We start from the raw sequence: 25,484 nt of genomic DNA, 5'->3' as shown, positions 1-25,484 counted from the left end.
TATATCGTACAATGCCAACGTCCCAGACGTGGTCTTACATGTAATCACAAATCGGTGCCACTGTCCCAGACAGGGTCTTACTCATACACATATATCGGAATCACATATCGATGCCATGGTCTTACTCGCACACATATATCAGAATCGTATGTCATGACATATGTATCCTAGCTATTCCTAATGTTCATACGGGGCTTTCGGACATCGTAACTCTGTCTAAACGAATTCGGAAATGTAGTAGTCAAGCCTTTTCATATTCGGCCATAATAAATATAAATTCATACCTTTCATAAAAGCATACATATATAGCATTTAACTACAATTAAACACGTCTATTTACTCATAAACTTACCACGGACGTTATAAAACGAAACAGGGCAACTAGTCGACGACTTTTGTTTTCCCCCAATCCAAATCTCGTTTCTTTGGTTCTTGATCTAAAAATATTCAAATTAAGTTCATTCAAACATATTTTCATTCAATTTAGTCCAAAAACACATATATGGACAAATTACCATTTTACCCTAGACATTTACAATTTTTACAATTTAGTCCCTATTGCACAAAACACAAAATACACCAAATTTCTCCATACCCAAGCTAGGCCGAATATTACCTATGTCTATAAAATCCCATATAATTCATTTATTTCACATTTTAGTCCCTCAAATTATTATTTTTGCAATTTAGTCCTAATTACTCAAAATCATCAAAAACTTCAACACAAAATATGTTAATCTAAAACTTATCTTTCATATTTCATCATCAAACAAAAAAAAATCAAAGCTCTCAACAATGGCATAACTCAAAATATTCACCAAAATAAAAAATTCAAGCATGGGTTTTGTAGTACTCGAAGCAACGATCTCAAAAACATAAAAATTATCAAAAACTGAGCAAAAACAAACCTTGATTGAGCTTCCAAAGTGTCGAATACCCTAGCTTCTTTTTCTTTTCTTTCTTTATTTTTTATTTTGGTGGATGAAACAAGAATATGAACATTAGTATTTAATTATATGTTTTATTATAACATATATAAGTTATTAGCTATTTTACAAATTTAACCTTTTAAAATTAATATAAAACCATTATAACATATGCCTATTACCGTCCAAACAATATACTAATGGAATATTTACAACATAAACACTCCAATTTAGAAAGCCATTAACAATTAGGTTCCTTTTAGAAATGACCACCAAATTTCCCTTTTACGATATTAAGTCCTTTTATTTAATCGGATACCTAAACGGCAAAATTAAATAATGAAAATTTCACATATATAAATTCACACAAAATAAACACAAAGAAATAATTTTAAATATTTTTCTAACTCGTATTTGTGGTCCCAAAACCACCGTTCCAATTAGGTTCTAAATCGGGCTATTACAGTGTGTCACACACGGCTGAGACACACGCCATGTCTCTCCCCTTGTGGATGAAAACAGACTATTTTAAGGCCACATTTCTCACTCATATTTGATTTCAACCTAAACACTTCAAATTTCATACTCATAGGCCATAACAATACCTTTAATACACTCAACTCAAGCTCTAAGAATGTCATATTATCTCATATATCATAGCATATCAAATTTACCATATTGATCAAAACACATATTTGCATATTTATACCATTTATACTATACTATCTTATTCACCAACATGCCTATAAACAATCCATCAATTAACCACACCCAAACAAACATAAAGCATGATAAGACTACACCAACATATATAAGTTGATTGGAAATATAAACAAAATATAATTCATAATATTTACATGAACCCGATAATTCTTCAGGAAATACATTAACAAACTCACTAACAACCAGTAACTGATCTAGCTTTGATTCTAAATCCTGGGTATCAAGAATGTAAGCTAGAAATGCCTTATTACCTTTTTGTATCAATCCCTGAGCAGAAAAAGCTGAAATAATTCTAACAATTTCTTTCGGATTCTCAAACTCAACTGAAATCATCTCTCCTGTCTAACATTTCAAATCAATACGTTTCTATTTGCAATTTACCATAGCATCATGCAAAGATAACCAATCCATTCCCAGAATAGTATCAAATTTCCGAAAGGGTAGCAATATCAAATCAGCAGGGAGTTCATAACCTTTCACTTTCAGTGGACAATTACGACACACTAAATTAACTATTACACTTTGACCTAATGGATTAGGAACTTTAATATCATAATCAGTATATTCAATAGATGACATCTTTTTCGCTACTAATGCAGTGCAAATGTAAGAATGAGTGGACCTAGGGTCAATCAATACATACACAGTAACATCAAAGAGATAGAGTGTACCAACAATCACATCTAGAGCAGTAGCTTCCTCTCTAGCTCGAATGGCATAGGTACGTGTAGGTGCTCTAGCCTCTGACCGAGCAGCAGTATCTTTCATTCTTGAACGAGTAGTCGCGGTAGCACTATTTTAACCCGAACACCTACTTCTTTGAGAATTAGCCAATTGTTTTTCTTTTTGCTCTTCATTCACTCTTTGCAATTGAGGACAATTTCGAATAAAATGAGCAGTTCCTCTACATTTATAACAAGCTCTCACTTTACTTCTACACTCAACAGGGAGGTATTTCCCACAGTGTCTGCATTTAGGCTTAGGAGTATTTTGCATACTACCCACACTAACAGCAGGTCTAGTAGTTACCCCAAAATCTTGTTGAATCGTCTTGTTTTTATTCAAACGTTCAGGCAATGAGGTGACTCGATTGAAATCATCTTTAGACTTTTTCACCGATAATGCTGAAAATGATTTAGTAGAACCTCTTTTGCAAGATTCTCAATTCTATCTATTTCGTTGCATTCTTCTATTGTACACCTCTTCCATCTTTTGTGCACGATCTGACAAAACAAAAAATTCTCGTATTTTAGTACCTCCAATCATCTGTCAAATTTCATCATTTAACCCTTCTTCAAACCGGATGCACATTTCTTATCCGGTTGGCACAATTTCCTGGGCAAATTTATTGAGATATACAAATTCTCTCTCATACTCAGCTACTGATCTATTTTCTTGTCGCAACTCAAGAATTTCCCTCTTTTTCTTATCTAGATACCTTTTACCGAAATATTTCTTCTTAAATTCAGTTTGGAAAAATTCCTAGGAAATTTTTTCCTTTGGCACTATAGCCACTATTTTTGAACACCAATTATATGCTTCCTCTTTCAATAATGAACCAACACATCTAAGATAATCATTAGAGGAGCAAACCATTTCTTCAAAAACCCTTATTGCATTTTGAAGCTAATATTCAGCTTTAACAGGATCATCCTTTGATCTGCCTTTAAATTCTTCAGCTCCATACTTTCTGAGTTTCTCAATCGAAGTATGTTTACTAAATTCAGTCATTGAAGGAGGTGGAGGTGCAATAGGAAGCATTACAGGTGGTATAGTAGGGGTGGAGGTTGTTGAGCCAGATTTCTTTCTTGCATAAATTCACTAAACCACTGGTTCCTATACCCAAAAAACATATTTTTTAAGTTCTTGTTTTTGAGTCGGAGGGATCGGGACATTACTACTTGTCCCATGTTCAGAAGTCTGTGCTCTACTATTAACTTCATCATTGAAAACACATTTAGACTCGTTTGACATATTTACAATCTATAAGAAAACAAAGGTTAGATCGGACCATACACATCACACTATCACAAAGCTCGCGTGAGCAGACCCGTGAGTAGCTCAAAAGAGAGCAACATGTGATATGTGATATGAGGTAGTGTTGGCTACATACGGGGCACTTAGGTGCGAGATTTTGATGTATCCGATGGTATTCCAAGTGTTCAACGGGTAGTCCAAAGAGAAGTTCAATGGGTAATCTTAATGAATACGTCAAAGACAAGAAAGAAAGTTATTATGTGCAAGTGGGCACAGGTATGTACATCGAAATCAGGAGAATACCATGGGATATGATGAACTTGTGGTAAGAGTATATATATATGAAGAATAAATTTAAGTGATTTGATAATAAAATGCAAGATTGTGTTCATTATGTTAAATGTATGATTAATGCTTGTTTAAATTGCATTTTTTTGCATGTGAGCTTACTAAGCTTTAAAGCTTACCCCCCTTTCATTTCCCTTTTCTTATAGTGTCGCCAAGCTAGCTTGGGGATTGGAGGACGTCGGAGTTTTCGATCATACTATCAATTGGAAAAATTGGGTATAGTTAATCTTAACATTTTGAGTATGGCATGTATAGGGACTTGGTCTTTTTGTTACATGTCATATTAGTTTAGCCAAATGTGTTTGTTTATGGTAATATTTGATTCATTTTATATGTGGCCATGTGATATGGTTCATATTGATTATTTGGATTGTAATCCTAATTAATTATGCATGCATGCAATGTGTTATGCTTGATATGGTTACTTATGGATGATATGTGAGATGAATGGCATATATGCTTAATGAATGAATTGTGGCTAATAAGTATGACCAAAGCTATGGTATAATTGAATAAATTGAAAGTAGGTTTATCATGATGAATAAATATGAAATTGGTGTGGAACACCATATGAAAGCATGATGGTTTGGATATGTGATATTTTGACATTACAAAGTCATGGATTAATCATGTTTATGAGTATTTGAGTGACTAAATATACTATGTTGCATGCCATAAAAAATGTATGAGCGAGTGAGCATTTAAGGGTGATAAATGGCTTGGAAATAGCCTCAAGGTTGTCCACACGGGTAGACACAAGGGCATGTGTCTAGGCCGTGTGTGACACACGCTGTGCCTCATGGGCGTGTGATTCGACCATGAGTCCCCTGCACCCTAATTAGGTGAAATAGAATGCTCAGTAGTAAACACATGGGCAGAGACTCGATCTTGTGTCTTAGTCGTGTGGAGGACACAGCCTTAGAACCTGGGCGTGTGCCCAGGCTGTGTGAAGTCTACACTTAATTTTGGAATTTAATTCATCACACAGCCTAAGCACTCGGACGTGTGACTTAGCCGTGTGATCTTACTTGGGTGATGACGTCACAGTCGGAGAGTTACATGGGCTGAGGACACAAGCTTGTCCCAAGCCACACGGGCGTGTGTGGCCATACGGCTTACCCACATGGGCATGTGACTTTCCAAAGTAAGAAAATTTTCTAAGTTTTTCCAAAGTTTTCTAAAGTTCTCGATTTAGTCCCGAACCACTCCCGGTGTATGTTTTGGGCCTCGTAGACCTATATAAGGGACAATTTGCATATGTATGAATGAGTTTGATTTGAACGAAATTTAATGGCTTGATTTTGTATGTTTGTTTAAGTTTAAGTCCGGTAACGCCTCGAACCCTGTCCCGGCATCGGATACGGGTAAGGGGTGTTACAACCAGGCCGTGTGGCTTACACGATCACGAGACATGCTTGTGTCTCAGGTCGTGTAGGCATTCAAAATAAAATAGGGGCACACAACCATGTCCCAGCCCGTGTCTATGCCGGTGTAACTCTCTAACTTGGGTCACACGAACAAGCCACATGCCCATGTGCTAGGCCGTGTGAGCATACTACTTGTAAAATTAAGGTGCAGGGTTCATATGGCCAAGTCACATGCCCGTGTGCTAGGCCGTGTGAAAATATGTGGGCATTCTATTTTGAAATTTTAAAAATGCAGGGGACACACGGCCAACCCATACGCCCATGTGCTAGGCTGTGTGTCACACACGGCTAAGATGCACGCCCGTGTCTCTACCTGTGTAGACAAAAATATGTCATCTTAAGGCCACATTTCTCACCCATATTTGATTTCAACCTAAACACTTCAAATTTCATACTCGTAGGCCATAACAAGACCTTCAATACACTCAACTCAAGCTCTAAGAATGTCATATTATCTCATATATCATAGCATATCAAATTTACCATATTTATCAAAACATATATTTACATATTTATACCATTTATACTATACTATCTCATTCACCAACATGCCTATAAACTATCCACCAATTAACCATACCCAAAGATATATCAAGCATGATAAGACTACACACATATATAAGTTGGTTGGAAATATAAAAAAAATATAATTCATAATATTTACATGAACCAACTTTACTCAAAATCATTCCAACCCTATACATGCCATATAAACTATAGTGTATGTTTCAAAAGCTATCGGAATAAGCTGGATAGTGTGACTTGATGTGCTAATCTGATCTTTCGACCTCTCGAAAAAATACAAAGATATTAAATAACACGAGTAAGCTTAATGAAGCTTAGTAAGTTTGATGGGTTAAACATAAATCTTACCGAACCTACTATAATAAATCAATTAGATAAATTCATTTAATGTAAACTCCCTGCCAATCACAACTTCAAATGATGAATATATTTATTCAGATCAATACAAATAACAAACAAAATGTCTCTCAATTTCAATTACATAATCACTTACCAAATCTTCCCAAATCAGAGAATGGCTTACGAATAGGAGTACATCGTTTTCAGAAGCCCGAAGGCTAAATAGAAGCTCATGAGAGCTAAACAGAAACCTATAAGGGTTGAATGGAAGCTTGTAAGAGATGAACGGAAACCCATAAGTGTTAAGCAGAAGCTCTGATACGCCCCGGCCTCGTTGATGAATCCGAGTCGTTTTCGTTGCCCGATCGTCCAAACGATGAAGTTTTGTTCATCTTGAATCAAAGAGTTATATTTGTTCAATGAAGATGTTTATGGTTCATTTAAGGTTAAAAAGGAATTGGTTGGTAAGGTATTTCGGCTAAGAAGAAGGAAAAACAAATATTAAAGGTAGGGAATTTTTTCGGTTTAAGGTGAAATGGAAAGAAAGGCTTAAAAACAAGAATGAACCAACACTAAGGAAAATGTTGACCCGAATCTTATATGTCTTTAAGGTGGATGAAACGGATGAAAAAGGACCTCGACCCACTATCTATCAAAGATAGGAACCTCGGTATCAAATGAACGCCACACTTTGGGTTGAAAGTGATAAGTTCGAGTTTTGCAAAGAGCAAGGTTGACGCCACTAACTAGTAGATAAGCCAACGAGTCTTTGACGAAATTGAGAGAAGAAAATCTCACAAATCTTCAATATATTATCAAAATGGCAAAAGTCCCTTACAATTGAAAATAACCAACTATTTATACTAGTATCTTATGCTAGTCGAATAGTCCATTCATGAACTTAACAATTAAGTAATGTACCTAATTAAAACATGAAACTTCTAGAAAAATGTCCAATGATGTTCTTGTCCATGTTCGGCCGAATGGGAGGTGAGTGGTTAGCTTCATGAATATGCATTGATGTACTTGGATAAATGTTCTTCATGCATGCATGGCTAGATTCGGCTAACTCCTTTAATGGAGCCTTTAATTCATGTTGTTTCACCATGAGTGGCTTAATTAAATGAAGCTTCATGAAGGATTAAACTTGGTGTGAACAAGGAGCTTGAGTAGACTCTTGTGTGTGAACATCCAACTGAATGGTCATCATGGTGTGAACACAAGGTGTGAACACATGATCAATACATGAACCGTCCAATGCATGGTCCATCATTAATTTGATCCATGAATCTTCAAATACATGAATGACCATCATGAACATGCAAATGCCTCTTGATTGCCGTCCATTGAACCTTTCTATGCATGCACCTTGCATTAATTCCTTACATGCATGTGCCGTCCAAAGGGATGTACCTTCACATTCATTGAATCTACATGCATGAATCTGCCCAATGTATCTTCAAATTCGGGTGCACCTACATAAGACAAATGAACTTAATTAAAAACATAATGTGAACATCCTAATTAACATTGTGACAACTTGAATATTAATAAACATGACACATAAATTCGGCTGGACAGATTTAATGCATGTATAAATTTAGACAAACTAAATAAAATCAAGACATCTTTAATTTAACTAGATCAAGACAAATTAATTAACTCAACTTATTAATGCCGAAAATAATAAGACACATTAAATGACTTAAAGGCACAATTAACACCTAGTTAAATTAGTTAATTAGCTTAAACTAAATTAACTAAAATTTATTCCAGCAAAATAAAAAATGCAAAACTAAAGGAAACTAAAATGAGTTTATTGAGCTAGTTCGAGCTCATTGAGGTTGTAAAGAGCTGGAAACAAGCTAATTGAAGCTCCACAAAATAAAATTGAGCTACGTAGAGCTTGCAAACACGATGAGCCTCGCTTGTAGGCTGAAACAATAGCCGTTCCCGGGGGCGGGTCGTATCATCCCCTCCCTCTTTAAAGCGATTTGTCCCCAAATCGGGCCATTTTCTCGAAAAAAAAATTTTTACATCATCACCAGCCCCTTTGTCGATGGAATTGACATAGTTGCTCCCAAAAACCTGCAAATCAGACATGCCTTGAGTAGGACACAATTTATGTTTATACCCTCCCTCTTTAGGAGGGAACCACTTCGAAGTGTCACCTACACAAAAATTAAATAGATTAGTGACACCATGGTTTATAAGTTCAAAAGGTCTTCTTAAGATCTTATGCAAAAATTGAACCAATGAACCAGTGCCGGGATCAAAAGTAAAAACCGTTCTTACCTTTTTCTCCAATGGACACAAACCTAAATCACAAGTCAGTCGAAAAGCATAATCTCGAAAATCAAAATTGCAAAATCCAAACCCTTTTAACAAGAACAAAGAATAATAATCTCCGGGGTCAAAAACAAAGCTTCCTCTTGCTTGGCTTGACGTTAACTTAGGAATGTATATCCCGGGTTTAAAAACGCGATTTTCATTGATCGTTTCGCAACGCAACAAAAATTTCTTCTTCACCAAGACTTCACACATGTCAAGCAAATAGGAGTTAGGCATACATACATTTGAGCAATCAAACCCTTCATATTTCATTCGCACACGTAAACAAGAAAAGTTCACACCACAATTTAGATAATTCACATGATCATCACAAGCACACAGATTAGATGTCAACTTTTCATCACACAATCCCAAATTTTGTTCGGGCTTACCTGGACTTACTTCTTGATCAATCTTGACAATGATAGGCTCATGAGCAGAAAGATATTTCACATTACTATGTAAAACACATTTATCAACAATCAAATTATGATTTCCAATCAGATCAAGATGAAAAACTTTCTCACAAACTAAGTCTTTGCTAATCTCGTCATCAAGAACCAAGTAAGATTGGGAAGACTCAAATACAGTAGATCCCTTACATGGCTTACCTTTAAGCACTTGTGGACTAGGGTCATCTACGATCTTACCTTTCTCGACTAATCGAAATCGTTTCTCCTTAGAAAAATATTGAAGTTGAAATTGATCGATGGGATTTTGAGAAACCTGAAAAGTAGAAACAAAACAAGGAAAATTCATAGGATGGTTAGTAACAACACTCCTTTCTTCTTCACTCTCGTTTCTTCCTTCAATCTCACTCTCTTTTTCGGTTTCCTGTTCTTTTTCGCACTCGTTTTTATTTTCAATCTCATTTTCAATTTTCTTTTCTATCTCACACTCATCCTCTTTTTCTTTCATTTCTTTTTCTTTTTCATTTTCTCGCTCACACTCTTTTTCTTTCTCACATGATGTTTCGATTTCATTACAAAAGTATAAATCATCAAAAAGAGAAACCTTTTGTTGAGAATAAGAAAAGGGTTCTTCACACAAATGGCAATCTTCTCTTTGTGATAGATCTTCCGTAGCCGAGTACTTTGACACTCTTGAAGCACGTTCGCCTCTTCGTAAATAATCCTTTGTAGATGAATAAATTGAGGCACTTGTAGAGACACGTTTACTTTTTCGTTTATCATCTCGGAAGGACTCAAACTCGGAGTTTGCTTCTCTTGGTCTCGAACGCCTTGTTGAATAAACGTCTTGATAAGAGTTTCTTGTCGAGTAGTGTCGTCGGGATGATCTTAACTCCGTCTCATGACTCGATGAAATTTGCTTTTGTTGGGCTCTTGTCTCTATTCGATCCAATCTATCATGCAATTTATCAAAATTTGATTTCACAATTCTACGTATCTCTTGCTTCAAATATTGGAAATCTGATTCGGAAAATTCTTGTGACATGTTTTTTTTTTTTTTTAAATGATTAAAATAAAATAGAAAGTAAATACCTCACCACAAAAATCTCACGTTTCACTCACAATGAAAATTGGATAACACTCCACTCGTGTTTACACTCTTTAATGGCTTTTTCTTCTCTCTAATGCTCTCTCAACACTCGTGCCTTTTTCCACTCAATCTCCTCTCGTGATTTCGTAAGTGACTCGTCGTGACCTTATCGTAGTTCAATGGGTCGGCTTCAAATGGCTTTACAAGGGATTGATGTTAGGTTATGGGTAGGCTAAAAGAAACAAGAAAAGCTTTAGGCTAAGTGTGGCTTAGAAGATGAATGGAAGAAAATGCCAAACTTACAAACTCGAAACACTTTTTTTTTTATATCGAATTTTTTTTTTAATTGCGTGAAATTTCACTACGGGGGATATAAAAGGGTGTAAAATGAGATTTTGGAAAAATTTCTATTGAAGTGTCTCCAGACTCTTTTTTTTTCTTTTTTTTTTACGGATATTTCACGTTCTTTTCGTCCGCACCTAAACCGTATGCAATTTTTTTTTTCTTTTCAAATTTTTTTTTTCAAATTTTTTTTTTTTCGAACTTTTTTTTTTTACGTACCTATTGCAGATTGACTTCGAGTGCTCGTACTTCTCGTTTTTACCAGCTCTGATACCAAATGATACGCCCCGGCCTCGTTGATGAATCCGAGTCGTTTTCGTTGCCCGATCATCCAAACGATGAAGTTTTGTTCGTCTTGAATCAAAGAGTTATATTTGTTCAATGAAGATGTTTATGGTTCATTTAAGGTTAAAAAGGAATTGGTTGGTAAGGTATTTCGGCTAAGAAGAAGGAAAAACAAATATTAAAGGTAGGGAATTTTTTCGGTTTAAGGTGAAATGGAAAGAAAGGCTTAAAAACAAGAATGAACCAACACTAAGGAAAATGTTGACCCGAATCTTATATGTCTTTAAGGTGGATGAAACGGATGAAAAAGGACCTCGACCCACTATCTATCAAAGATAGGAACCTCGGTATCAAATGAACGCCACACTTTGGGTTGAAAGTGATAAGTTCGAGTTTTGCAAAGAGCAAGGTTGACGCCACTAACTAGTAGATAAGCCAACGAGTCTTTGACGAAATTGAGAGAAGAAAATCTCACAAATCTTCAATATATTATCAAAATGGCAAAAGTCCCTTACAATTGAAAATAACCAACTATTTATACTAGTATCTTATGCTAGTCGAATAGTCCATTCATGAACTTAACAATTAAGTAATGTACCTAATTAAAACATGAAACTTCTAGAAAAATGTCCAATGATGTTCTTGTCCATGTTCGGCCGAATGGGAGGTGAGTGGTTAGCTTCATGAATATGCATTGATGTACTTGGATAAATGTTCTTCATGCATGCATGGCTAGATTCGGCTAACTCCTTTAATGGAGCCTTTAATTCATGTTGTTTCACCATGAGTGGCTTAATTAAATGAAGCTTCATGAAGGATTAAACTTGGTGTGAACAAGGAGCTTGAGTAGACTCTTGTGTGTGAACATCCAACTGAATGGTCATCATGGTGTGAACACAAGGTGTGAACACATGATCAATACATGAACCGTCCAATGCATGGTCCATCATTAATTTGATCCATGAATCTTCAAATACATGAATGACCATCATGAACATGCAAATGCCTCTTGATTGTCGTCCATTGAACCTTTCTATGCATGCACCTTGCATTAATTCCTTACATGCATGTGCCGTCCAAAGGGATGTACCTTCACATTCATTGAATCTACATGCATGAATCTGCCCAATGTATCTTCAAATTCGGGTGCACCTACATAAGACAAATGAACTTAATTAAAAACATAATGTGAACATCCTAATTAACATTGTGACAACTTGAATATTAATAAACATGACACATAAATTCGGCTGGACAGATTTAATGCATGTATAAATTTAGACAAACTAAATAAAATCAAGACATCTTTAATTTAACTAGATCAAGACAAATTAATTAACTCAACTTATTAATGCCGAAAATAATAAGACACATTAAATGACTTAAAGGCACAATTAACACCTAGTTAAATTAGTTAATTAGCTTAAACTAAATTAACTAAAATTTATTCCAGCAAAATAAAAAATGCAAAACTAAAGGAAACTAAAATGAGTTTATTGAGCTAGTTCGAGCTCATTGAGGTTGTAAAGAGCTGGAAACAAGCTAATTGAAGCTCCACAAAATAAAATTGAGCTACGTAGAGCTTGCAAACACGATGAGCCTCGCTTGTAGGCTGAAACAATAGCCGTTCCCGGGGGCGGGTCGTATCAAGCTCAAAAGAGCTGAACAAAAACTCATATGAGTTAAACAGAAGCTCATGAGATCTAAATGGAAAGTAAACACAAAAGTTCACAACAAATGCTAAACCTCAGTTTACTTGGGTAATTTACCATTAATTCCTCCAATGCCGTCTTGCGCCACACAACGATTGTACTTAAATTCCGTGTTCCATTTAATCTGGATATTCAATTCAAAAGCATAACTCCAAAAATAATTCATTTATAGCAATATAATAAATACAAAATACCATTCACCAAATCAATGTAAATATTAAAGTTTAACCGTACAAACTTACCTGGGTTAAATTGTAAGATAGAGACTATTCTGCTAATTTTCCTTTTTCACGAGTATCTACAGGCTCTTGATCTAAAATATAAAATTTCTCATTCATTAGTATATATTTCAGTTCCCATTCACTTCACAATTAATGCCCCTCAATTTTTTGAAATTACACAATTACCCTAACTTTTACAACTTTTGCAATTTAACCCCTTAACTAGATAGTCCATTAAATGAACTAATTTTTCTTAATTGATAATTTATCTAAATATTCTAGGCTATTATATAGCCCTTGCACTACACCAAAACAAGCTTTTAGCGGTGCTTTTTTAGGCCTTTAGCGGCGTTTTTTAGCGCCACTAAAAGTATTTGCTGCGCTTTGAGAAGCGCCGCTAAAAACGCCGCTAATGACAGCGTCGCTAACTTTAGCGGCGCTTTTCCCACAAACGCCGCTAAAGACCATGACCTTTAGCGGCGCTTCCCTACAAATGCCAGTAAAGACCAAGACCTTTAGCGGCGCTTCCCTACAAACGTCGCTAAAGACCAAGACCTTTAGCGACGCTTTTCCCACAAACGCCGCTAAAGATATTGAGCTTTAGCGGCGCTTTTTCCCACAAACGCCGCTAAAAATATATCTTTTAAAAAATATATTTTTTTCAAATAATATTTATTTCTACGATAAATATTATATTATGTTTTAAGGATAAATAAAAATATTATTTAAATTAAATTTTCTACGAAAATTTTAACTTTAAAACTAAATATAAATATAACAATTAATGAATTTAAATTTAGAATTTAAAATAATAAATTAATAACACAATTAAAATCCAAAAGTTAGACCACTTAAGTAAAAATACAAATTTAGAATCAAAACTAAAATAAATAATATATATGCAAGGTAATAAAATATACAATGCATTTTCTTAATCAAGTAAATCTTGGTAATAAAAGATATAATACATTTACTTAATCAAGGAAATCTTGTAATGAACTCAAAGCAATGAGCCTTAGAGAAAAACTTTTGAGCATGGCTTCGAATTTGAACCGCAAATTTGGCTCCTACATGCTCTGCAAGAAAATAAGAGTAACTTAATTTGTTCAAACCATAGTGAACATGGCAAAGATACGTAAATCAATTCAACTTTTTAAGATAGTTTTATAATGTTATAGTAAATTAGGTGTCTTATAATGTTATAGTAAATTATTAAAAAATACATCTAAAAAATATATCTCAACTTTTTAAGATTGTTTGTGGAATAAAAAAAGTACACTACTGATATATCTACTCACTTAAGTCAATATAGGTGGAAAGTATTCATCAATATAAATTTAAAATATTAGAACATATCATGCTTAAATTCCAGTTAAACCCTTAAGCCTATATTCTTAAATTCCAATTACCATCAACAATTACAGAATCTCCTAATTAGCTTCTTTGTAGAATATTTGAACATGATATTCCATAGTCAGAATACATACATCAACAGGTTAAATCAAAGTATTAGAACATATCATGCTTAAAGATAATAATTAGATTTATCTAAAATCAAGCCCAATTTAACTAGTACTAAGTAAACCTATTTCAAGTTTTTTTTTTCTGGGCAGCCCAATTTTTGGAAAACTTTAGAACAAACCTCAGGTAAGCATAAGTGAACGTTATGGGATCCTTTCTGCCATGCAGAAAACATAAAACATTAGTTCAGAGAAGATATATACAATTAAAAATACAATAAATAATAAAACAGAAGAGTAATTTTACTATTGAAGTGTGATGAACTTGAAACTCAAAGCATACAGCACAAATGGTGATGCAAGAAATTCCTAATCAGAGTGTTTTACAAATGTTTTCACTTCTAGAACTTGTTAACACTTTGAGAAATATATAGGTGTTTGATTTACCCAACAGCTCTGCCCATGATGTATTTTTGTTGCAACCAACGATTACTAGATGTGTACAACATTCTGTCATTGTAGATATTAGCGTCTCTTGATGAATATGTCCAGTCAAAAGATTAAAAAGGTTAGCATACTCAAGCAGTAGCTGTACATATGAAGATATTTAAAGAATGATCAACCACACACACACGCACACATATGAAAAAATGAGAAGAACTTGGAATGTATTTAAGACCATTCCACAAGTAAACAAACAAAACTATTTGGAAGTGTCCACTCTCCACTTCATTGGTAGGGAAAGAGATTTTAATAGTCAGAAAATATTTTCATGATTGATAATAAAAAGTTTAAAGTTCGTTGAAAACAAATAAACAAACCACAACTTGTATTTGCTCACATTCAACTAGCTTGATATCAAGGATATGCTACCTTTAGTGAGTATATCAGCTTCTTTGCTATATCGCTACTCATGAACCTGACAAAGCATAACCAAACATGCAATGTACTAAATCCAGCATACAGAATAACCAGGCGGGGACCCGTTAATTCAAATAATTTACAGCCATAACACCTATATAAATTTCAGAAAGAAAATGTTCAACCATTAGTACACAGCTCATGAACAAGACTGTTAGAGTTGACCATGGTGTTAACCTTATCAAAACTATTTGTTTCTACTTTCTAGAGATTTTCTACATCAGAACATGAGAACCTTCTGTCACTTGTCGTTCAAGCAGTTCAACATTTGGCAAATTTAAATTTATATGACTATCACAAATCAAAGCTCAAAATTTTTAAATACTTAATTTTAAATACATGTAAAAAATTGACTCACTCGTTTGAAACCGGGTTTCATACTCCCAGATAGCACAACCACCACCGGCGACTCGCTCCCAATAATGCAAATCAATCCTTTCCATATTATCAGTGCCGATGAAATAACCATTCCTTAACGAGATTTAAACTAAAAATTTCAATCATTATCCGATGGAATTTTTGAAGTATAAAAGGATTTTAAAGAATTAAGAGAAAAGTGGAAACGCACCGAGGCTGATGGCTTGAGAGAGAATTTGTCTAATATGAGTTGATTTCATATTTTCTTCAATCCACCCCATTGGAGATCAATGCTTTTCTTGTCTTAACGATTTACAACACGCTGCAGGCTGCAAAATAAGAATGGAAATGAGAAAAGTAACAAAAAAAGAAACCTGCAAAAGGAAAAAAGAAAGAAAGAATAATGCGCAAACATAACAAGAATAATTTAAACATACTCGATTAGTTTGAGACGTAAGCTTAATTTGATTAATTCCTCTAAATCGAATTCATTTTCTAGTCCGAGTATATCCAACAATTAGATTCACTTTTAATGCACATACTGAATGCACCTAATAAAAATGATTATATATATAAAAAAAACTAACATGAATTATGTACCAAATTGCAAATGTTAGGCAAGAAGCTAAAGCCAACAAGGAGCCTAAGACTTGATCGCCAACAGCAGCATGTTTGGTGCCAGTATGATGGTGTCCACCATGTTTGACTATGTTTATGTTGGTTGACCAAAGATTAAGTTCTTGAATTATTCTGGTATCAAAACCTATACACTAAAAAAAACAGATTATATGAGGAATTGTGAAAGTTACCTTTCAAAGATGAAAGCAAGTGGAGTTATACAAGCAGTGGCGAAGATGAATCTGTAAGCAATGAGTGCTCTCATGCTCATTCCCTCAACCACAGCCAATTTATAGAACGCAATCACACCTGCAAAATAAAAATCAATCATCCAAGAAAATAAATATTGGGTCACAGACACCAAAAAGCTTCTGGTTACTCAAAGGGTCTGAGAGTTGCCTTTGGCTTCTGAACCTCTGAAACTGGACTGGAGCAAGCTACCAAGCTCCTCTTCCCCCGAATCACTACTAAATCGCGGCGTAATTGAAGTTCAATCTTTTCGATATTTCTTCTCCTCAGCTGATGGTCGATTGGCCTGACACTTCCCCCGGGTGGGTGACTGCCCTTATCGTGATTCCCTCCTTCTTTCGGGTAAAGGTTAGAGTGATGAAGGGAAGGCTCGAGGTCGAGGTGGAGCTCCCACCATTCCCTCTTTTAGTGTTATCAAGTCTTCTGTGGAGGTAGGAAGCCAGCTTCTCCCTTCTTTGACGCTCCGCTTCAACATGATTTAGAGGCTCTTCTCTTCCATTAGTCGGTTTTCTCCCCTATTTTCGAGGCCTCTTTTCAGGCTCTACGACTGGACTACTATCGGCCTCCTTAACAACGGAAGCTTCAAGATCAGAGTGATCTGAATCCCCGGCACCCCATTCGATTTCACCACACCAGATGAAGGTAAAATTACACTTGAAGTAAACGAAAGCATAGCTTCTTCGTTGCTCCCTCTTGAATTAGGCGACCTCTTCTTGTTCTCCACGGCGAACGGAGAGTTTCCTGTGAACAAATTCCCATTCCCACTTCTCTTACTCTCACCAAAATTCAATATCTCTCCAGATTCAGGTTTCAACAAATGAGAAGATGAATTCCCATTCCTCACACTGCTACTCTCATCAAAGAAGATGAATCGTCTTTGGTGCCTCCATTTTAGGGGGAAATTTGGAGTTTTTTCGTTTTTGGGTTTTAGGGGGGAAATTTGGGAAAAAATCAGCGCGAAATTTTTTAAGTAAAATGAATTTTGTGGCGTTTTTATAAAAAACGCCACTAAAAATAAAATTAAATTTCTATCGTAAAACTTCACGTTTTGAAAAATTTAATAATGCGTATTTGCGGCGTTTTTATGAAAAACGCCGCTATTGCTTACCTTTTGCGGCGTTTTTCTCATAAACGCCGCTAATGATTGACTTTTTCTTACAATTGTATATTTAATTATTATATAATTCATATCAAATTTAAATAAATAAATTTTGAAAATTTAAGTAATATTTAAAAGAATTAGATAAATTTTAAAATTTTTATATAATTTTTTATGTAAGAAAACAAAAACAAAAAATTTTAAAATATGAAAAAAAAACTTTAAAAAACTATATTAATGATAATTTTAATAAATTAAAATTCATATTATCTCTTTTATTGTCAATCTGTTACATTAATTTATTTATTTATCAATTTTTTCAAAAATCTAATATTTAAATATATCAAATGATTTAAACCATTTAATCTAAATTTAGATGAAATATTTTTAAATATAAAAACATTAATTAATTGTATAAAATTTCATCATTTAACAAATCTAAAGTAAACCTTAAATCCTAAACCATTTAATATGTATAAAATTGATCTATTATCTCTTATATAATTTAAACTATAATCATAATTTTAATATATTAAAATTAATATTATCTCTTTTACAATTATATAAGAAATTATTTAATATATAAATTAAAAAATACCAATTAATCTAAACCCTTAACCCCTATCTCCTAAACCCTGAATCATAAAACATAACCCCTAAACCCCTAACCCCTCTTTTACAATTATATAAAAACTTAATTAATATATGAATTAAAAAAATACTAATTAATCTAAACCTTAAACCCTAACCCGACCCTAAATCTTTAAACCCTAAATCACTAACTCTTAACCTCTAACCTTTAACCCCTAACCCCTAACCCCTAACTACTAACCTCTAAATCTTATTTAATATATAAATTAAAAAAACACTAATTAATCTAGACCCTAAACCCTAACCCAAATCCTTAACCCCTAACCCCTACACCTTATTCAATATAAATTAGAACACACTAATTAATCTAAACCTAAACCCTAACCTGACACTAAATTCATAAACCTTAAAATACTAACTCTTAATCTCTAACCCTTAACCCCTAAATTACAACCCTTAAACCAGAATCCCTAATCCATAATACCTAATTCCATAATCTAGAAACCTTAAAATTGTAACTCCTAAACCGGCCTTAAATCCTAAATTAACCATATACCCTAAACCATATATATTAAACCCTAAACTATAATGTTAATTAATTAAATATTTTAAAATTAATATTATCGTCTCTTTTACAATTTAAGTTTTATGATATTTTATTTTACTCATAATTTAATATATTTTTCTAGTAAAGTAGTTTAAATAAACTGTGATTGAAAAATAATAATAAATAGTTAGGAGTTAGGACTTCTCTTTAATAAAAAAATTTTGTATTAAAAAATATTATTTGTTATCATTTAAATGTAAATTTGACCAATATATAATAAATACAACGAAATATCTATTTTTTTAACTTATAATAAAAAATATAATTGAAACATTACTTGAGAATATATCAAAGAATGAGATAATTGAGAATATATCAAAAGCGGGCATTAGCGGCGCTTTTTCAAAAATGCCGCTAAAGGCCCAAGCATTAGCGGCGCTTTTTAAAAAACGCCGCTAAAGGCCCGAGCATTAGCGGCGATTATTCAAAAACGCCGCTAAAGGCCCGAGCATTAGCGGCGCTTATTCACAAACGCCGCTAAAGGCCCGAGCATTAGCGGCGCTTATTCAAAAACGCCGCTAAAGGCCCGAGAATTAGCGGCGCTTTTTCAAAAACGCCGCTAAAGGCCCCAAAAACTCAGAAAACGACGTCGTTTGGCTTAGGTTTTTTGCGGCACTTTTTGGAAAACGCCGGTAATGCTTATTTTTAGCAGCGTTTTCCAAAAAGCGCCGCTAGTGCTCGACCTTTAGCAGCGTTTTTATAAAAGCGCCACTAATGCTTGATTTTTAGTGGCGTTTTTTATCCAAACGCCGCTAAAAACGCTGCTAAAAGCCTATTTTGGTGTAGTGTTGGTAAACAAAAATTTAATACCAAAACCAAATATTTAACCTTTTCACAATTTGGTCCTAAAATCAATATATAACATAAATCACTTTATAAAATCGTCATACAACGAAATCAACGCTTTAAATCCATGTTATTTTATCAAAAAATATAGTATTCATCAATGGTAATTTTCAAAATTCTCAATAAAATAAAAAAATTAAGGCAATAACTTGTTGGACCTAATTGTAAAAGTCTCAAAAACATAAAAATTACAAGAAAATGGCAAGAATTAAACTCACTTGAAGTAAACATATAAAAATCAACTTAAGGAGCTCTCCTATGGTTGTTTTTGGCCAAGAATTGAAGAAGAATTTGTCTAGAAACCTTTAAAATTTCAATTTGTAGTTTTAATTTTGCTTTATTTACTATGTTGCCATTAAATGGCTATTTATAATTATTATTTTCACTACTTATGCTGCCTCAGCCATTTCATTTGGACTTATTTACTCTTTATGACTCCCTATTTACCATTTAAGCCATTTAATCACTATTTTTTTAATTAGTAAGTTTTGCACCTTTTTCAATTTAGTCCTTTTGAATTAATTAACTATGAAAACGTTAAAATTTTCTAATGAAACTTTAATACTACCTTAACAACACTCTATAAATATTTATAAAAATAATTATGACTCTGTTTATAGAATTGAGGTCTCGATACCTCATTTTCTAAACCACTTGACCTAATAAATCCTTATAAAACACAAATTACTTATTCAAAAATCTTTCTAAAACCACATTTGACTCGTAAATACTAAATATTAAAATTTACGAGCTTACTCGTCAGATTTGGTGATCTTGAACCACTATTTTTGACACCACTAAAAATCGGGTTGTTACAGTAAATGCCTTATGTTGTTTGTTAGACCCAAATTGGCTAATTATGCCATTGGGGCGCCTAACTTTCGATTGAGTGTTGTAGGTACTTGATAAAGGCCCGAAATTGTGCAAAAACATCACCGAAGAAAAGGGTATCACGATATCAGAGCATGGGAATCGCAATACCCCAAACAAGCCTAGCATGAAAACCACCTACAGTGGTGTTGTGATATCCACCTTCGGTATCGCAATATACACCTTCTAAGAGGGACCCTATTTCGATATTGATCTCGATATCACGATATTGCGATACCCACACCTTGAAGGGGGGAAAAATGACGCCAGGGGTAGTGTTTGTCCAACCAAAGAACCAATTAGAGAAGACCCATTCAAGGGAATTTTGGTCACAAAATAAGGGTTAGAAATTCTACTAAATCAACTGATTTTAGGTGGGGAGAAGGGACACACACATAGCTTTAGTTTTAACTTTGTTTTCTCTTTAGTTCTCTTAGTTTTTCTTCTCCATTTTTAGGGTTTCTTTTATTTCCATTTTCCTTAGTTGTAGAAGTTATTTTTCTAGAAATTTCCTTCTTGCTCTTATTGTTTTTCTTGTTAGTTAAGTTAGTTATTATTGTAGCTAGGGTTTATTTGCACTTTTAGTCCAGTTCCTTTGCTTGTAATGTAACACCCCTTACTCGTATTCGATGCCAGAACAAGGTACAAGGCATTACCGGACTTAAACATAAGCAAACATACAAAATCGAGACATAAATTTCCATCCAAATTTAAAACTTTTCATTTACATTCACATCATTCCTAAAACAAGTCTACGAGGCCCAAAACATACATTGGGAGTAGTTCAGGACTGAACCCAAAAATTTGGAAAATTTTACCACACTTAGAAAATTTTTCATGTTTTAAGAGTCACACGCCTGTGTGGCTTGGGACATGCCCGTGCGGGTAGGACACATGCTCGTGTCCCTAACCTGTGTAACTCTCTGTTTGTCATCCAAGAACAAATTGATGTCACATGGACATGACACACGCCCATGTCCCGAGGCCGTGTCCTCCACATGGCTGAGACACATGCCCGTGTCTCATACCCGTGTGCTCAATACTGAGCATTCTATTTTGCAGCAATTTAGGTGCAAGGGTCACATGGCTAGAACACACGCCTATAGGGCTGACCGTGTGTTCCACATAGCTGAGACACATGCCCGTGTGGACAAAAACAAGGCTATTTACCAAGCCATTTTTGCCACCCTCACTTGCACACATCTACATAACAACAGATGGCACAATTTCAAGCATGTAAGAGCTACCAAACCATTCACAATTATGACCATCACATACCAATACTATATCAACATCTATCATACACACAACATTATCATGCCATAAATCATTCATGTCAATTTCACCCTCATTAGGCTTCATTTAACTACTCTCTAGTTACCTTATTGTACACACAAATTTATCAACTCATCAATAGACCACATTACCAAACATTTCACATCCATGCCATAAATCACATTTCCAAACAATTCACATTCACCAAGCATACCATGATCATATCACCATAGACATTGACACATATATGAATATACTTAGGCTTACAACCATGTTGCCACTATAAACCAACTTACATCACCAAACAGCAAAACAAGCCTTTGACGATTACAAGCCATTACAATGGCTAAAGTCATATGACTCATATAACAAAATGACCAAGTTTTTATACATGCCATAACTCAAAATACTTGAATTCATCAATACCCAAAATTGATAGCTTGATAGTGTGATAGGATCTCCGGCGATCTTTAACTTGAGCTAGCTTGATGGCACTATAAAACATGAGAAAGGAAAGGGGAAAGCTATATAGCTTAGTAAGTCCGCATGAAAATAATAAGCAACTCTTATTAAGCATTTATAAAGTTCAACACTTTAAACAAAAAATAATACCGATTGCTATAAATCTCATAGTTATAATTTTATTTAATCAGGATGTTTACTCTATTAATATATAAGCATAATTTAACATATATTGGCATTAGCCTAACCACCGTAACCTCTTTCTCGTAACATATCACATCAATTAACAAGTCATGTCAAACCTCATAGTAAATATGCACATTAAATTATGAGTATTCACATTTCAAGCATATATTTTAACAATTTTCAATTGTTTAAAGCCCATATCTTCCCATACTTCCGTAATCATTTTATTAGGAAATTATGCCAATCTTTCCTTTTTATCTGTATGATAAATCATAATTTGTACAAACAAAACATGTTATATCATAACTCAATTTGGCCCGAAAACTAATTACACAACCGCCAACCGAATTTACCATGTATTTCATACATCCCAAATATAGACCAATAATCACAAGGCTTTTATAAAAACATTCTCATGGAAACTATGGACTCACAGTATCATGAAGTCAATGCTTATAAACTTATGTACATACCTGTACAAATTCGTAATACTTACATGCTCTTTCTCTTCTTTGACATAACCATTGAATTTCCCGTTGAACCACTTGGAATACTAAAGGATACTCGGGAATCTCGAACTCACAGTACCGTACCAATGCTATATCCTAGATATGGTCTTACATGTAATCTCGTATCAATGCTAATAGCCTAGATATGGTCTTACACGAAGTCTCATATCGATGCCATATCCCAAATATGGTCTTACACGAAATCTCATATAGATGCCATATCCCAGATATGGTCTTACACGTAATCTCAGTAACCCTAATGTCATGACATTTGTATCCTATTTAGTCCTAAGGTTCAGACGGGACTTTCACTGCATCAAACCTCTATCGGCCATTTCCGTAGTGTTGTACTCAATAACATTCACATTTTATTTCAGTAATATAGCATTTACCACAATTTTATCAATTAAGCATTTATACATATATAATTTAATGCTTATTAAACATACGAACTTACCTCGACATAAAAATGGTGAAAAGGGCTTAACCGTCAAATATTTGTTTTTCCCCCGTTCTAATTCCAAACCTAGTTTTTCTTGATCTATATTATCACATTCAACTTATTTAATCATTAAAATATTCAAATTAGCCCAAAATCGCATTATGGAAAAAGTACATTTTTCCCCTAAAGTTTCACATTTAAATGAAATGTACTCAATTTCTTCAACGCCCATGCCTAGCCGAACCTTATACATCCTTATAGTAGCCCACATTTTTCTTTTATTTGCATTTTAACACCCATTTTATAACTTTTTACAAATAGGTCCTTTTAGGTATTTTCATCGAAAATCACTTAGCAAAAGTTGTTTATCTAACAACTAACATGCATTTTCTACCATTAAACATCAAAATACACAAATATCCATCATGGGTAAAATTTTAGACTGTGATTATGTCTTAAATTAGTGGTAGAAATAGATAGATCATGTTACAAGGATTTCAAAAACGTAAAAATCATTAAAAACAAGGCTAGAACGGACTTATAATCAAGCTTGGAAGCTTGAAAAACCCTAGACGTGGTTTCTCCTTGTAAAATTTCAGCCATGGGGTAGAAGATGGACAAAATTTGGCTTTTAATTTGGCTTTTTAATTCATTTATTTACCAAGTTATTAAAATGTCCTTAATGAAAAACTTTAGAAACATACCTAACCATGTCCATTTTGTCCAACAACTTAACACATGGTATAATTCCATTTAAGAACCTCTAATTTAAAATTTCATAACAATTGGACACCTTTAGCATGTAGAACTCAACTTTTGCACTTTTTACAATTTAGTCTTTTTGACTAAATTGAGTGCCCAAACGTCAAAATTTTCGAACGAAATTTGCACGAAATCATTCCATAAAATTGTAAACCATAAAAATATAATAAAAATAAATTTTTTTACGTTGAATTTGTGGTCCCGAAACTACTGTTCCGACTAGACCCAAAATCGGGTTGTTACATGTAATGACATTTCAACCTTTAGCTTTATGTATTTCAGTTTCTTTTAGTTTAATATGTTAAAGACTTTACCTTTTCCATTTCTTAGTCTTCATTTTACCATTGAATGCTCATCTTTACTTTTCTTTCAAGTTTTATATCTTAAAATCCAATTTTTTTTATCTTTTTATTATGCTTTATGTTCATGGCTGTTATGTTTCTTTCTTTTATGTTTGTTAGCTTAGTTTTTAACATGAGTAACTAAACTCTTAAGGGGGTTAGTTCATGGAGATGTGGGTAAGCAAATTTTTGGTTAAGGGACTAAACTGCAACAAATTGGACTAAATTGAATGAGCATAAAAACTTAGGATTGATGCCCCTAAGGGAATATTTAGGCAATGGAGACCGATTGGTAATCTTGTTGAGCACCAATTCTTTAGTTCCAGGTTAGCCGACGAGATCAAGAGATAAACCAGACTAATTTTTCTAATTTGGTAAAGTTGAGACTAAGAGGTAAAACAGAACAACTTTAGAAGTTTAAGTAATTTAGAAGCTTAATTAAATGATTAGTGAACCACATCAAAGTCAAACAACCACTTTTTGTTAGTTATTCGTGAATTTTATAACCTTGCACTTTTTACGATTTAATCCTTTAGGTTGTTAATAGATAATTTAGGTTAATCACTCTCAGTTTATGATTTTCTGTAATATAGCTTTTAGAGATTAGTTGTTTAGACTCCTTTTGCATGCTCGTAACTAGGAATTGCTAAATCGCCTCTTCCTTTGGGTTCGACCCCTTGGACTATTTCATGTTCCATTGGAACTATAAATATTACAATTGACACTGTACGCTTGCAATTAAAAAATACTCTTTTAAATTGCTATCATAAAATTTTGTATTTTTCCATACACGCACGATAGTGGTCAAGTTTTTGGCGCCTTTGTTGAGGAACTGTTGCAAGATTGAGCATTTTTTTAGTTTAGTTGTATGTTTTGTAGGAGATAAGTGAAAAAAGTTAAATCTATAAATATGACTTCTTCTTGTTTTGTTTTTATTTTGTTTTAAATTTTTCAAATTTGTTTATTTTCTTGAGTTTGTCGGAGGTGGTTTATGACTCAAACTAGTAACGGTGTCTTGCCATTTAAGCTAGAATGGTAATGTATCATTACACATACAAGAAAGGCACAACATCTGAGGATGCCCAACCCCCACAAAGAGACTAACTATTGGAAGACCAAGGAGTAGAAAGGCAACCAGCACAACCACCATCGATGGAACAAAAATTGTGTGACTATGCTATGCCCAACTTTAAGGATATTTGGGGAAGCATTAATCCTCCAACTATTAATGCG

At 33.9% G+C, this 25,484-nt stretch overlaps 2 long non-coding RNA genes across 3 annotated transcripts; both read right to left on the bottom strand.

Moving 5' to 3' along the window:
• Nucleotides 1-13,571: 13,571 nt before the first annotated feature.
• LOC107957047 (uncharacterized) lies at nt 13,572-14,633 on the bottom strand. Its single transcript, XR_001700356.1, has 3 exons — nt 14,564-14,633; nt 14,299-14,334; nt 13,572-13,732 (listed from the first exon to the last, which is right to left on the bottom strand). It is a non-coding gene; the product is annotated as an uncharacterized lncRNA (long non-coding RNA).
• Nucleotides 14,634-14,665: 32 nt separating this feature from the next.
• LOC107945646 (uncharacterized) lies at nt 14,666-17,197 on the bottom strand. Of its 2 annotated transcripts, XR_005926759.1 has the most exons (5): nt 16,204-17,197; nt 15,982-16,100; nt 15,606-15,723; nt 15,396-15,508; nt 14,666-15,035 (listed from the first exon to the last, which is right to left on the bottom strand). It is a non-coding gene; the product is annotated as an uncharacterized lncRNA (long non-coding RNA). The 2 variants fall into 2 exon arrangements; XR_001696655.2 differs by lacking the exon at nt 15,982-16,100.
• Between the last annotated feature and the right edge of the window lie 8,287 nt (nt 17,198-25,484).

The sequence above is a fragment of the Gossypium hirsutum genome, chromosome A05, assembly GCF_007990345.1.
Source record: "Gossypium hirsutum isolate 1008001.06 chromosome A05, Gossypium_hirsutum_v2.1, whole genome shotgun sequence".
Lineage (NCBI taxonomy): Eukaryota > Viridiplantae > Streptophyta > Magnoliopsida > Malvales > Malvaceae > Gossypium > Gossypium hirsutum.
The sequence above is the reverse complement of the archived record's forward strand: the minus strand, read 5'-3'. Positions and strand labels throughout refer to the sequence as shown.